This window comes from Ochlerotatus camptorhynchus, unplaced genomic scaffold, assembly GCF_037179485.1.
Source record: "Ochlerotatus camptorhynchus isolate MF236.1 unplaced genomic scaffold, CSIRO-AGI_Acam_v1.1 ptg000324l, whole genome shotgun sequence".
Taxonomy (NCBI): Eukaryota; Metazoa; Arthropoda; class Insecta; order Diptera; family Culicidae; genus Ochlerotatus; species Ochlerotatus camptorhynchus.
Window position 1 is genome coordinate 2,587,149 of NW_027040812.1, and position 16,702 is coordinate 2,603,850.

Consider the following 16,702-nt stretch of genomic DNA (forward strand, 5'->3'; position numbering starts at 1 on the left):
GACGGATTGTGATGGCAACACTTCTTCGGAGGCTTCTACAGTACTAGTGGGGTGAAAAGTATCCTCATTGGGAATGTTTTTTTTTTATTTTATTCAATATAGATTTTAGATCGATATACTTATTCCAGCGATTTTCCAACCTCATGATCCCGTCCGAAAAGTAATTTTCCGGAAGGTCTTCAAAATACTCCTCCGCGGCGTCGATGATTTCCTCACGTGAGCCGAATTTTTTATTGGTGAGCCATCTTTTGAGGTTTGGGAAGAGATAATAGTCTGAGGGAGCCAAATCGAGCGAATACGGTGGATGCGGAAGCAATTGGAGCCGCTTCATGTGAGGCCGTTTTGCAGCGATTTCGGCCTTCAATCGCTCCAATAATGCACAGTAATACTCGCTATTGATAATTTTTCCTTTTTCGAGGTAGTCCACGAAGAATATGCCATGACAATCCCAGAAAACCGACCCCATAACCTTTCCGACACATCGAGCCTCCTTCGGTCGCTTTGGAGCACTCGTGCCGGCGTCAGTCCATTGCCGGGCACTCATTCTGTTCTCCAGGGTGTAATAGTGGATCCAGGTCTCATCAATAGTTACCAATCGACGCCAAAAGTCCACCCGATTCTGCATCCGCAAGTTTAAACAATCTGTCAAAGTGCTCTCGCGTTCGTGGTTTTGGTCAGGAGTGAGCTTTCACGGCACCCAGCGGCAGGATAACTTTTTCATATGCAGAATCTCGCCCAAAATATGGCGTGTGCGCTCAGTACTAATCTTTGCGGTATCTGCTAGCCCTAGCTCGCGCACCTTCACTTTCCGGTCAGCACCATTCCATGTATTGTATTCTGCAACCGCATCGGAGGGCCTGCCGCTGCGGTCTTGATCGGTATTGGAGTTGCGGCCACAACGAATCTCTCGAAACCAATATTTGACGGTGTAATCCAACGGTGTAATCTGACGGAGCATTAGTCCCATAATATTCATCCAACTTTTCTATTGTTTCCTTCGCCGTTCTGCCTCTCAAAACATAATGTTTTACGAGAGAACGAAAATCGTTTTTATCCATACTCAACATGATGCTAAACACATCAACAACAATCAGTTGTCAAAACAAAGCTGAAGGTAGTATCGCACTGAAATTTGACATGCCTGTCTAAATACACTGTGAAGTTTGGTATGTTGTCCCGATGTCGGTCGTTTACTGTCTAACTAAAGCATGTTACGACATTGCCTTCGAAGAGTTTTTTTTTTTTGTAGAAAATTACTCGAGGAACATTTTTCTAGAATATTTGAAAACGATATCTTGTTGTCTTACCCCTCGTTTGGGGGATTTTTAAAATTGGGTGCCCACCTAAAAATCTAGAATTTATGTAAAATCACTGTAGAACCCATAGTATGTACTGGTATGTTGAGAATTCCATGAAGTAATTATTTTAACAACCCATAAGAATGAAAACACTCTAAATCCGATGATTTTAATCATACGTTATTGTTATTTTATTCAATTTAAAAATACTATTGGCCTTTCCTGATTATAAGAATAACACAACTTTCTAAGACTGAGAAAATTTACCATATTTGACTTTCTTGTTGTCCCCTGAGTAAAAGTCTAGAACATACTTATATCCTAACACGTCCTAATTTTTTGTTACCGCCATCTTTATGAACTTTGGTATGTTGTGGACAATATATAACAAAATTCATAAAAAGGGGGGTACCAAAAAATTAGGACGTGTTAGGGTATAAGTTTGTTCGAGACTTTTACTCAGGATACCAAGATACGAGAAAGACAAATAAAGTGAATTTTCCCAGTCCCAGAAAGCTTTGTTGCACAGTGATATGAACGGACTACAAGGCACCATAACATTTTTTTGCAGTAGCAGCGCATTCTGGCGGTTAACGAGATTACTTTTCACCCCATCTAGTAGACAAGGTTGCAAATACTCATTTCAGCTAAAATAATGTTTTTCGGAATAATAAAACCAAAAGATGGTATGATGGCATGTTTTCCTTATAACTTACAAGAAGAGGTTACAAAGTATGCGTTTGAAACATAAAACCTGTAAATTTTGCTTTCTATGAGTCACAATCAGCGATTTGCTGCTGAGTGGATGAGTGAGTGAGTGAGTGAGTGAGTAAGTGTGTGAAAAATCACTGATTGTGACTCTCATGAAGTGAAATAAACAGGTTTAATATGTCAAACACATTCTTTGCAACTTCATCTTGTATCCTACCAATTCAAAATATGATCATGGCATCCAATTATTTCATAATTAAAAAAAAAACTGAAATGAGTATTTGCAACCTTGCTAGTAGATGCATGTTCAGTAATATTCTCACACGCTGTAAAGTGAACTGGGTAGTTCATCGCCCCAGCTTGGTTTCGCTTCGGAAACATTGAACCGGAACCGGCACATCATTCTTCAGGTTGTCTGAAATATGTGACAACAATTCAGAAGAATATGACGATCACTTCCGTAGTTTTAACCCTGCGGACGAGGAGATGCTCGGACTGTGGAACATCGTTACATGGCTTCTTCAACAGTGTCATATGGCACCGCTAAGGAAAGCATCAATATAAGAATGCCTGTAGACCATTGCTGCAACATCGCCAAGCGGTCCTAGCATAGCTGCTGGGTACACCAAGTGGAGCCATATGTGGAAACTGACGTGTGGATCAGTCCTGCTCTACCAGTAAATTAAATTTACAATTCTTTGCTTCACCGACCACCATTGTAAGGCGTCTAGCATCAAAGTTGAGGAAGTGAATCTATTACATCTCAAAATCAAACGCATTATTTTATTCTGCAAGCGCTGTAATCTCGATATTTGTGTTTGACCAGAAATAAAATGGAAGGGCCAAAGTCTAGATGAGGAGAGATGATTGATTTATACAGCTGTATTTTACTGGCAATAGTTTAATCGTTTTTCAGTTGACATAGAGTTCCATACTTCTTGGAAATTTTCTTGATGACATTGTCAGTGTGGGAGTTGAACTTAAGTTTGTCATCAAAAATCACGCCATGTTATTTAATCTCCCGAACGCGATCAAAAGTATCATCATCAATTACAACAGAGACGTTCTAATTTACTCTATTCCGCGAAATTACCATGAACTTAGTTTAACTTGTATTCAATTTACACTGCTTATACTTTAACCTTAGAGAACGCAAATCTTCATTCAAGTGTAAAACGGCAACATCTAAATCCTTAGCTGCTATGAATAACACAGTATCATCTGCAAAAAGATTAATGTTACAAAACCGTAAAACACGTCACAAGTCATTAATATACATAATAAATAACAAGGGCCCTAATACACTTCCCTGGGGCACTCCAAGGTTATTCCCCACGGGACTGGAAACAGAATCATTAAAAACAGTCCGTTGAGTTCTATCAGATAAATAGCTTTCAAACCATTTATATGCAGTATTCGTAATTCCAAAGTGCTTGATTGTATTTAACAGTAGGGGCCTAGAAATTGTTACAAAAGCGCGTTTCAGATAAAAAAAAACAGCAACAATCGTATCTTTACGCTCCAAGTTGTCTTTCCACTTTGCTCATACCAAATTCAACGCAGTTTCACAAGAATGACTTTCCTGATATCCTGATTGTTCTGGTATCAACAAAGAGTTGCTATTCAAATACTCCAACAGGTGGCCTTTAACAACAATTTCTAAGATTTTCTCTAATGTGTGCAACATTCGGCTTTAATCATTCCAGCAACTTTTTGAATAGAAACCACTAAGGATTCCTTCCAAATTTGTGGCACATGTCCAGTTTGCAATGATGCATTAATAAGGTCCAGCAAGATGTGACTAATGACATGAAAGCAATCTTGAATAACTCTAGCATTAACATTATCTACTCCAGCCGATTTTCCTAATGAAAAACAAATAACTCTAAGTTCAGTTTATGTAATTGGGTGAAAACCTTCAAATCTACAACTACTATTAACTGGCTGTTTTATTTCGTCGGGTTCATCGACCAATTCAATGGATGAAACACTGTCTACAAAATAATCATTAAATTTAGATGCAATTACTTGTTCTGACTGTTCTAATGTGCCATTAAAAGTTATGGACCGAGGTTTACTATAACTAGGTTTTTATAAATATTTCAAAATTGTCCATAACTCTTTGTTATTGTTTTGATGCTGATCAATCTTCTTTGAACAAATTAACAACGAGGTTTCTTTATCGGTTGTGAATACTTAATACGCACGATTGTGGACCTACTCCAATGATTTTCATTATTTGATCTACAAAACTTTGTGTACCATTTGTCCCTTTTCCGTTTAAGACGCAAAAGATCCAAATTGTACCAGCTGTTTGAGTTTTTCAAAGAAACAAACTTTTGCTCAACTAGTTTATTGATACACGTTTTCAAAGCGTTAAGCGTAAGCGTTAAGAACAGCTGTAGATTCATCTAAATCCATGCTTCTCTCAACAAGATTCGAAATTGCTTGCTTCGAATATTTCCTCCAGCACTTCAATTTTACAAAATTATCGTTATCATAAACATGGTCTAAGACATTAATCACTAAGGTCGCATGATCGGTTATTTTCAAATCAGTATCCGTAACTGAACAAATGGAATCAAAATTGGAATAAACGTGGTCAATTAAAGTTCTACTGTGCCTGGAAATACGCGTATATTCATTTACCGTTTGCCTTAAATTAAAAAACTCAGATAAACGCTTCAAATGATTCGAATTAAGGTTATCACGCCAATTAATATTGAAATCATCAGCCAATATATTTGATTGACTAGAATCAAGGAATGTCTAGAGCCAGTTATCTAAAACTTCAACAAGACGCTGGTCACTAGAACTCCTGGTCCTGGTGGTCCTGGAAAGAACTGTTTTGTCGTGAGTAATGCTGAGCTATAAGGGTGTTCAACACCGATGAGACTGGCGAGCTGTATGTTGTTTGGAACCAGGATGATACGCTTGGCAGCCTTGATAACTTTTTTTTTTTTTTTTTCCTTTATTATAGAGATTTTTAGCCATAGGCTAGTTCATCTCTTGCCTTGATAACTAGCTGCTTGAGGGAAGCCTTTCGTTATGTACTGAAGAACACCACCACTCACCTGAGACCGGACGGAATTCAATTTTGAAATCTGAGCTAGGGAAAGCGTTTTTCACTGACAATCAGTGATAATTTAAATTATCATTACAACAGTTGCACAGTGAAATTTTCAATAGTGACATTTTGAAAAATGATAAAGTCCAAATTTTAACAAATTCGCAGAAAAATTTCTTATCGATTGGCGTATTAAGAATTAAAATCCATCGTATCTGGATCAAAAACAGACCACTTTCATGTCTTTGGTTTTTAAAATTGCACCCCCAATGTTGCCCTAAAAATACATGGCATGTTAGATTTAAACTTATGGGAACTGACATCCGATTGATGGCCTTGACAAATCTCGCGTCACTTTTCAAAAGGTAAAGCACCATTTCAAATTGAGTTAAGCGATACAAACTATTGCTCTTCTATCATTGTATGTGATGCAAAAACACCCATCCAAATTTACTTTCATTTAAAGGTAAAAAAAATGTCGAATGTACAGTTTGAAATGATGGGAACATGGCGGGACCAATCTAAAGTTAAGTACTCTACGTCCAATGTAACACTCAATACGTCCTATGTGTTTTTTTTTCTATATTGTAGCATGAAATTCAAAGCAAAATTGTGATTTTAACCGTTTCTACTGGATTTTAAACGTTATTATTCACTGATTACATTAAAAATAGTATTGCAAAATGTATTGTTTCTCAACAGTTAAAATAATAATCTGTCGAACTTCAACTTCGATTTTCTCAAAATGGTGGATATATTACATTGGTCTATTTGAAAAGTGAAATATCCAGAAATCAAATGTATGATGGTCCTGAAAAATACAGTTTTGTCGTGATGGTTGAGTAATGCTGAGCTATTAGGGTTTTCATCACAGATGAGGCTGTCGAGCTGTATGTTATTTGGAACGAGAGTGATTCATGAATGGACGCTCATGTGGGTTGCAGCTCGCTGCTTGCGGGCAGCCTTTCATTGTGTACTGAAGAGCAATGTTCAACGGCACGATCGATTTTGAAACGTGTGTTAGGGAAAACGCTTTTTGCAGGAAATTGGTGATAATTTTGATCACCATTGCATCAGTTGGTTATTTGTGTAATTTTTAATAGTGACATATTGTGTGTTCATTTTAGCAGATTCATAGAAAATGTTTCAGTCGATTGGTTTGTTTAGAATTAAAATCCATCCGCTATTGACAGAGTTATACCTGACCACTCAACCCACGATATGTTGCTGAAAGACTTTATCCTACGTCAAGAAGTTTAAAAGTTATTTTGATATATTTAAAAAAAAAATGTGACTTACATTATCACTGCATCGCACTATTAATATAATTATTTGAGATAAGTCTAAACATTTTTAATCAGGATTACTGATATTCGCCTCATACTATTCGAAAGCGTTTGTCATCTTCGAATGCTTTCAATGTAACGGGCTTAAGGCTTGCGTGCACGAACGAACCGAATACTGTCAGTGATGAGAACTTCTGTGAGTGATGACTTTTCGTGCTGTTCGTGCTGTCTTTCATTCCGTCTTGTTCTACTATTGTCTTTCTTTAATCCGTTGTATTCGGACGCGATAATTTACGACAGTGAATATTGTTCACCGTGAATAGTTTTAATATTCGCCGTGAATATTATTGAATAGTGTAAGCCATGAGTGAAAGTGTTAATCGTCGACCTGAAATTTTGAAAAGAAAAATTTCTGACGCTGTTGAAGTGATTCGCGATTCGTCTGGCACCAAATATCGGTGTTTGGCGAACATCGATGCAGAACGAAGGTGTTGCTACGAGCAAACAAAATTCAATGCCACTAACTTCAAGCGACATTTCATCGGCTGCCACCCGGATGTGCCCACCGGATGGAGCTTGTGAATAAGAGCAGTAGCCGGGAAGAAACCATCGCAAGGTGACCAAATCTGGGTCAAAAGTGCTTGTGGAAACGACCAGACAAAATGTGCTCCTTGGAACACGGTATGTTCATAAAGGTTACTCTAAGACTAGTAGGTCCCGAAGAAACGTGCTCAACTTTTTGGCTCAGCTCTGGTACTATCTTCGGTCCCAAGCTAACCGATTCACCCCTCGAAACATACGAAACTAACGATTTTAAATTGGCTCACTATACTTGACTAGCCTATTGGTCCCAAGCAAACGATTAACGTACCCCATTCTAGTCGAAATTCTAGTACTCCACAATGTTTGTTTTGATTCGCTATGAAAGTTTGACAGATAAAATGAGGGGTTAGTGGATTTTCCTATGTTTCGAGGGGTGAATCGATTAGCTTGGGACCGAAGATAGTACCAGAACTGAGCCAAAAAGTTGAGCACGTTTCTTCGGGACCTTCTTGTCTTAGAGTTACCTCTATGGTTTAACCATTTGGTCATTCGGGTCGTTTTTGATAAATTACAGTTTAAAACTTAAAAACTAGTATTTGAATTTATCACTTCTTAACCTATTTCCGGTTGCCTTCTTGGATCTGGTCATGGTCGGGTCTTCCTTAATTAAACGTTGTGTAGTGCTACAGATTTGGCAGCTTTGAGTGCTGCTTTCTTCCATTGTTTCCTTAGTATGTTGATATATGCTGAACGGTAACGGCGCCGGTGGTGTAGTGGTAAGCGTGATTACCTCTCACCCCAGCAGGCCTGGGTTCAATCCCAGTCGGCGCCGCCGGTATGTTCTTAGGCATAACATCTCTGATCACGCCTTCCTTCAGATGGGAAGTAAAGCCGTTGGTCCCCGGTTCATGAATTGATGGGTCGATAGGTAGGGTCCAGGTGTGGGAGCTGCCTTCCTGGTACGTCGGTAGCATTGGTGCTCAGCACGGAAAACAAGATCGATGGAAAAAACAAACCAAAGGAAAAAAAAATTTGCTGAACGGTAATTGGTATTAAACAAGAAAGACATATTTCCGGGTCTTCTTTTCTTGCAAGGTGGCCATGAGTTAATTCGGTATGTCCAATTCTTAGCCTTGTTATGATTCGGCTTGCACATCGATCTTTATTGTAATTCGGTCATGGAGAAGTCTTTGTCCATCTTTAAATTTCGTTGTTTTTTTAAATATGATTGGGATTTTTTCTTCCTTCTGTTTTTTTCTGAAAGAATTGGTGTGGATACGCTTCGTTCGAGGATTCTTTGTAGAAATGATTAGTCTTTCCTAAATTTAACGTCGGTCTCTGTTCCGCAATCTAGTGCCAATCACCGACGGACATCGATTGCCATCCATTGACGGCAATCGAATGTGCAGGAAGGCAGCTTCCACACCTGCGTAGGATATCGCACCCATTCAATTCAACACACATGGGTTGTAGAAATGATCTGCTAGATGATTTGCGATGTCGGTGGGGTTGGTGATGGGACCGTTATCTGTTTCGATCGCCCAGGTCCTGGCCGATGATGAACTTTTTTTTTATATGGCGCGAATTTTATTCCAGATGTCTTTTATTGGTGTGTCTTTATTTATTGAGTATGCATATTGTTCCCATGTTTTCCGTTTTTCTTCTTCAATGATTTTTCTTGCATTGTTTCTGGCCTTTTGAAATTCGTTTAGTATATCTGGGTAAGAAGGATCGTCGGGGTGACATTTTTGTTTTTTCCTAAGTGTTTTTCGTCTAAGTTTGATTGCTTCTGCTATGTTTTGGTTCCACCATGGAACGGTTTTTTGAGGGACTTCAGTAGATGTTTTTGGTATTGCGGATGAAGCTGCAGAATTTAACTGCGTCTGTTAGTTCTTCTATTGTGTATGATTGATGTGATTTGATTGATTCTTCAAGCTTAGCTTCAAATATGTTCCAGTTTGCTTCGTGCATTTTCCATCTGGCTGGTCTTGATCTTTTGGAAGATATGGTGGTACCAATTAGAATTGGAAAGTGGTCACTACCGTGTTGGTCCTCGTTAATTCTGTTAGTAATTTCAGCTGAGCATAGAGAAAGGTCAATACATGTCGATGCGTTTGTCGAATGTATGAAAGTTGGGCTGCCGTCATTCAGTAGCATATGCTCTTGTTCCTGTATTATTTCGGCGACCATTTTTCCTCTGCAATCATCTATATTTGATCCCCATAGACTATGGTGAGCGTTGAAGTCTCCCGATATAATAAATGGCTTGAGGATAAGGTTAATTATGTTGTCAAGTTCTTTTTTGTTAACTATCTGATTTGGTGACAGATATATGCTGCAGAGAGTCATTTTTGGAGGTAGGTTGATTTTTATAGCTATTGCTTCAAGACTTGTGTTAAGTTGAATTTTTGAGTATTTTATTCCATGTTTGATTGTAATAGCAACTCCACCTTGTCCTGAAGGACGGTGGCAGAATAAGGTATCGTAACCAGGAATTGAGTGTTCGTTTGACCTGTTTGTTCTTGTTTCTTGTAGACTGATTAGAGATGGCTTGTACTAATTAATCAATATCCGTAATTCTGCGTCTTGTTTTCTGACGCCATTACAATTCCATTGAAAAATTTCGGTTGATTTTCGGTTTGCTGTTGGATCCATTCTAGTTTTTTTTTATGACGATTATTGGGTTTAGGGTTGCATCTCATCATCACCACCCTCTTGAGAGCTGACATCTGATTCTGAGTTAACGTACTCAACCGTTTCACATGTTTTCATCTTATCGTTACCTTTCTTTTTCCTTGAAGGATATTCGATGGGATTGTCTTGGCTCCTGGTGTGTTTTCCTGATAGATTGTATCCGTAGAGTTTCAGTGTGTTCTCCAGTTTGGAATAATTCTCTTTGAGAATTTCGAGCTCCTTTTTTGCCGTTTTTCTTTTTTGTTTTTCTTCTCTGTAGGCATTAACTGCCTGTTCAAACTGGTTTTGCATTTCCATGAGCTTATTTTTCATCTCCTTCATTTTTTGTTTGCTTCCGCATAGGATTTCTTTTCTTCATTTAATTGTTTGATCTTCTGATCAAATTGTTGGGTTAATGCACTTTTAATGGAATCTGAATACGTGATTTTATTTTCGCTTCCCACTATTTTTCTAGCTTCCCAAAAGTTAATATTTCTGTCCTCTTTCACTTTGGTGATAGCTACTTCTTTCTTAAATGCTGGGCACCCTTTGAAGAAAGCTCCATGAGAATCACCACAGTTAACACATTTTTCTGCATTTTCACAGATTTCATGGAATGCCTCACCGCATTTGTTACACTTTTTTCACTGTTACAGGTTTTTTTTCCGACATGCCCGAACTTATAGCACACGAAGCACCTCAAAGGGTTCGGATACCACGGTCTTGTTTCCAACAGAATGTACCCAATTTTTACTTCTTTAGGTGGAACCGTACCCTTGACAGTGAGGACAAAAATTCCAGTGGGAGTTCTGTTCTCATCGCGTCCTTTCATAATCTGCCGAACTTCAGTTATTCCTGTTTTCGATAGGTCTTCGAGTAAGTCTTGGTCACTGTCAAACTTTATGTCCTGGCAAAAAAGCGCTACTTTGCACGAGCTAAGAGTTTTGTGCTCGTACACTTTGGTGGAAATTCCTTGAGCCAGCTTTTCGATTTTAACCCGGTTTCTGGCCTGGCTTTCACTTTTAACGTGGACGAGAATTTTCCCGTCTTTCGTTTTTTTTGCGCTTGCTACTTCCCCGCAGTAAGCTTTAATTGTTTTATCGACGAGAATCGGAGAGACTCCGTGGAAGGATTTACCCTCCTCTCCCCTTTCCATAACTAAAATCTTTCCACCACCTCCACCAGAGGTTTCTCCCAGCCGGGGAGAACTAGAATTATTCATCTGGTAAATTTAAACCACTGCGTTAGGTGAACAGATTGCGCACCGGTTTTATTGACACTCGCGATTTGATGACTTATCACTTTGGCCGTTCGACCGCGCGTGTAATGTGACACCACTCGAGGGTATTTAATTGAACACAAGCGAATTAAAAACAGTGACTGTACTGAACCGTGGTCAAGTTAATACTCGACTAGAATGGGGTACGTTAAGCGATTTGCTTGGGAACAATAGGCAAGTCAATTAGTGAGCCAATTTTAAATCGTTACCTATATGGTGTAATTGTGTACTCCGCATTGTTAAGATTTTTGAGTGATTCAAACATTATTAAGCGTCGTTGAAAGATATTACCGATTTTAGAGCTACATCTTTCAGATGAAATACCGATAAGTTTTAATATGTATTTCTAGTTAAAGATCAAAACCATGTTCTTTATACATTCGGGGCAAAATGCACTCCTAAGTTCAGAGAAAATGGTCCTTTAGTAAACAAGCTTGTTTACGTTCAATTCTTTCTCCAGAATGTGTGCGCAACGTTCTGTAAGCGGTCATGGACCATAGAACAATAACGATTGGAACTGGAGGCAGTCAAAAACGAAGACGTTCTTCTGCATCCATTGGACATGCTCTATTACTGTAATGCATTTTGCCGCATTGTTGGGGTGCATTTTGCCTCATTCTTATGGTGCGTTTCGCCTCTTTGTTGTAGTGCATTTTACCCCAGCATACCACTAATCGGTGAATTTTGCCCCGATTAGTGGTATTTTCAGATTATTTTATCCTTTCCTGAATAACGGCACCGGTGGTGTAGTGGTAAGCGTGATTACCTCTCACCCCAACAGGCCTGGGTTCAATCCCAGTTCCAGCTGCGGAGCATTCGCTGCGAATATTTTTCGGCTGCGAATCAAGTTGCTGTCAAATTCGCTGAATCAATTTTCGTGCAGTAATGAACAGTTGGTGAGTGACGCTTGTTTGATTGCAAAAGGGGTTAACTCACCGAATAACAGAAAGGACACGGGCCATTCGTTGCTCACAAGTATTAGTGCACGAAGAGAAAAGCCTTTACTGCAGCAGAATAATACCGTTGGTGAGCAGTAGAAAAGGCGAAACACGATTCGTTGCATAGATCAGTAACCCTGTTTTTATAATTGATGGACTGTAATACTTATATTCGATTTGTCCCACCGGGAGAGTGAAAAATTGGTTCGATTTGACAGCTCGAAATTTGTTCGATTTTGGGGTCCGTCTTTGCATCACCCCACCCCGGTCGTACAACTGGCGGTACATTTTGGTCATAAGGAAACAGGTCCTACCTGACAAGACATGAACTATTGGTAGTTAATGTCTTCACATGTCACACCTCTACTTTTTAAAATTTCAGGTTGGGGAAGGTGTACACTATATCAGATTTTTAAAACTGAGTCTTAACAGAGACCTTCAAAGAAATAAACAGCAATTCGAAGAAAATAATACTTAAGATAACGAGAATTAATTTCAGGAAACTCCGTAGAAGATTGGGAACTACTTATCAATGCAAATAATTCTGTAGAACTACATACAACTTTGAACAATTTTATAGAAATTAGAGGAAGTTCATTGAAGTTCAGGCAGAAATCTAATATAAATTTGGAGTGCTTCAAAATAAATCTGGAAAACTTGGGATGTGGGAAACTTTCACGAGTTTGAGAAATTTCGATTAAATGAATGACCTGAGACCTTCTTTTAACGTTAGCACTTCTTTAAAGTTAGAACATTGAATACCCAAGTAACAATTCCATATTTAAATAACATGATTGTGGCAATGGAATTCAAGCTGCTGTTTTATTTAAAAATAAAAAAGTTAGAACAAAAAATCTTTTTTATCTGAGCCACCCTAACAAAAGTTCTAAAAATGGCTTCTGATTGATATGATTTCTTCAGCAAATTTTAATTTTGAAAAAGAGGACCACCCTAGTCACCACCTACGCCAAAAGTACGCTAATTACTTATAGACAAACTCTATCCAAGATGTCAAACCCCTACAGTTCATGGTTTTCGAGAGAAAGATTTTTGTCGTTAATTTATGCGTTTTCGACCGCAGTGAAATGGAGGGATTATTGAGTAATATTTCCCGCTCCTTTCAATTACGGTTCTTTAAAAACTGACTTTTGTCTCTGATTTTTCCACCATCAATAAATTCCATCAGCATCTGCATCACGTTCATATAAAGTATCAGCCTGGAGTCGATCTTGGATTTTAGACCGCTCTATGTAAAAAAGAAGACTTCCGATCATCATTTTACAACCCAAGTAAATCCGAATAAAATCTTTACCAATCCACTCCACAACTTCCTCTTAAAAAAACAAACTTAAAACCCTGTAAATCATGGACAAATTAACTCTTAACAATCGACTCATCGGATTTTCAACTACTCCTCTAAGCAAATTTATTTAACCCATATCGTTCTAATCCTTTGTTGAGGAACCCGCTTGGCAAACAATTACAAAAATGCTGACCAATCTTCATTACAACCACCAACAGCGAAACCCATTCTGGCCGATGAAGAAAGGACACAATGCAAAATTCAACAATATTAAAAATTTATTAGGTGTTGCTGAAAAAAAAAAACGCTTTTAAGCATAAAACTAAGGAACGATACGAACGCTTTGAGGAAATGCTACTGCTCGGGAAAGAAGGCAAAGCAACGACATGCTTCATGTTCTTTCCGAGGTTTTAACACCACCCACCCGTAGCAGGACCGGTACCGGTTGTTGTGCTCTATCGCTTTGATCTGTGACACACAAAATTCCACTCGGATGGTGCTGATGTTCCTTGTTTCGTTTGCTTTGAGTGCCATATGTCCGGGTGGGTACTACTGTTGCTTGGTGTTGGCTTGTTCGGTCCTTCTTGTTGCCGGATGGTATCTCGTTGGTATTGATCTATTATTGAGATCCGAGTTTGAAGTAACGGCTTCGGACAGTAACAGCATGGGGAATGTCCTTTTGCTAGTTGGTGCTGCTTACTCGGTATAACCAACCATTCGCAAAGTGTGCTGACGCGAAAGAACAACAAAGCAGCGATGTCACCACAAGCGTGAAAAGGGTGCTAGTGGCGGGGGAAAATCATCAGGTAACGTCACGTTATTTTTCAAAAGGGCCAATTGTAACAACTCCGCCATTTTTTGGGGAAAATCAAATTGAACTTCAACAGATTTAAAGTGATGAAAGTCTCGCTAATAAAGATACCCTAGCCTTCCCTACAAGAGATTTTTTATTCAATGGTTTAAAATAATACAAACGTCATCATTTTGGATTAAAATGATCTTTATTTCTTGTGTTTGTGTGGTTTACATGTATGAATTTTCAAGTGACACAGATGAGTCTTTTCAACTTTATTACATTTGAAATTTTAATTATTAATTACAGTTTCTAGTCCTATCAGGCCTGTTTAAGAGAATGACCACCTTGGTGGGATTGGTTTGTTTTAAATTGAAAAAGGAAACTACTTATAACTACACACTTAGAAAAAACTACTTTTACACGAGACGTAATCCATATTGGACGTAAATCATAGAACGTAAACAAACATTTCGTGTAAAATTAAGTGTTCTCAAACCGAAACATCAGCTAGTCGACGAAGAGAATGTTTGATTGAATTGATTTTCACGTTTCTTTCAACTGATTCTTATGTCAAAAGGCCCGCTTACATGTGTCGGTCTCAGGGAAACGAAATTTACATGACTTTTTAGTAGTGTGTACTATTTACAACTACAACTAACCTACAACTGCTATATACACCTAGCTTACTATATACAAATTGCTTATCAAAGCATGTTCTGATAAAATACATTTTTGTGCAAATTTAGTGTTAATTTCGTTAATTCTGGAATCTATTTTGGAAATTCCTGCCTCTTCGTGTAAATACCATCCTCAGCACTCTATTCTGAGCGACCTGAATTTTGTTCCTGTGAGTCTGTGCACATGATTTCCACACCGGAGCTGCGTAGAAGATCGCAGGTGCTATGATTTGTTTGTAGACAGCCAGTTTGTTTACCCTTGAGAGGCGGGATCTGCGGCAAATCAGCGGATACAGACACCTAACCAAGGCGGAACACTTGATTACGGTTTTCTCCACATGTGAGCGGAATAGGAGTTTTTCGTCAAACAACATCCCGAGATAGGTTACTTCAGTGGACCACTCAACCCTTGTGCCATCCATGATTACAGTACAAGATGGAGCCGGTTTCAGTTTCGGCGATTGCCAATGGAGGAACATGATCGCTTGTGTTTTGGAGGCATTGATTTTGATTTTCCACGTGGTGGCATAATCAGCAAAGGCGTTGAGGCATCGTTGAAGTTTGTTCGTTATTTTGCGAGGCATCCTTCCTTTGACGGCTATTGCGGTATCATCTGCGAACAGGAAGAACACGCAACCGTCACCGAGGGGAGGAATGTCTGAAGTGTAAATGCTGTAAAGCAACGGGCCCAACAAATTGCCCTGCTGGGATGGAAAACGTGTCTGAAAGACAACCATTCAACGATACCTTAAACGACCTTTGCTGGAGGTAGTTAAGGGTGATTTTAACAAGATGTAAAGGAAAGTTGAAGTTACAAAGCTTGTACACAAGTCCATCATGCCAAACATTGTCAAACGCCTTTTCAACGTCTAACAAGGCCATGGCTGTGGACTTGGATACAGCTTTGTTATTTCGGATGTTATTCATCACCCGCACTAGCTGGTTATTGGTGGAGTGCCCCTTTCTGAACCAAAACTGTTCCGGAAGGAGAATTTTGGTTTCCTCGACAAACTTGAGCAAACGATTGAGAATGAGTTTCTCGAACAATTTGCTCAGCGCTGAAAGGAGGCTGATTGGTCTGTAGCTTGAAGGCAATGTTGGATCCTATCCTGGTTTGCGGATTGGTATGATTTTTGCTACTTTCCAGATGCTTGGAAAGTTGTGCAGTTCCAATTATCTGTTGAAGATACCGGTTAGAAGAGACTGCACTTTCGTGCTGAGTCACTTCAAGATCAAGTTGAATATACCGTCAAACCCGGGAGCCTTCATGTTCTTGGTGCATTTCAGCGCTGAGCAAATCTGTTGTACTGTAATCATATCCGCCGGAGGCACGACATAAGAGGAGACATCTAGGTTTTGAACGCATTGTGCAACCTGATCATCGAGCGGACTTTGGATAGTCAAGCCAAGCAAATGCGATGAAGCGGCATGCTTGCCGATCGCATTTGCTTTCTCCTGTGGGGTGATTAAAAGTCGATCGTCATCATTTTTGACTCTGAGAGGTGGAACTGGTTTGGGATGAGTTTTCAGGACCTTGGCTACCTTCCAGAATGGTCTGGAGCGGTCATCCAGATTCTGGACAACACGCCCGAAACTTCCATTTCGGACTGAGTCCATTCTGGAAACAATCTGCCTGTTCAGATCGGCCATTTCACGTTTTTTGCCCAGATCTCCAGTCCTCTGAAACTGGCGTCTACGAACATTTCTTAGGCGAATCAAAAGTTGGGTGTGGGAATCAATGGCAATAAACTTACCCCTCACAGGAACTCGTTGGACGCACGCCTCGTCAGCTACGGTTATGGCTTGGTGGAGTCCCTCCAACGCTCAATCGATGTCCTCCACGGTGTTAAGCGGCGGGTTGTCGATGATGTGTTTGTCTACCACGCGTCCAAACTGGGCCCAGTTTACGCGGTGGTAGTCCTTGTACAGACTTGGAGCAGGGGCCACGTTGCAGCCCAGTTTAGCCACCACCGGTTGGTGGTCGGAGCTGAGTTCGTTCAAGGCTACCGGCTTGGACAAACTGGTATTTGACAGGAACAGGTCTAGCGTCGATGGGTTGCCCGCCGGTGAGATGAATGTTGGCTCATTCGAAAACCAAACGGAGTACAGCCCATGCTGCGAGTGGTCGAAC

General features: G+C 39.6%; 1 pseudogene; it reads right to left on the minus strand.

The window, feature by feature from the left end:
* Positions 1-9,590: 9,590 nt before the first annotated feature.
* LOC135707971 (uncharacterized) lies at positions 9,591-10,800 on the minus strand (annotated as a pseudogene).
* Between the last annotated feature and the right edge of the window lie 5,902 nt (positions 10,801-16,702).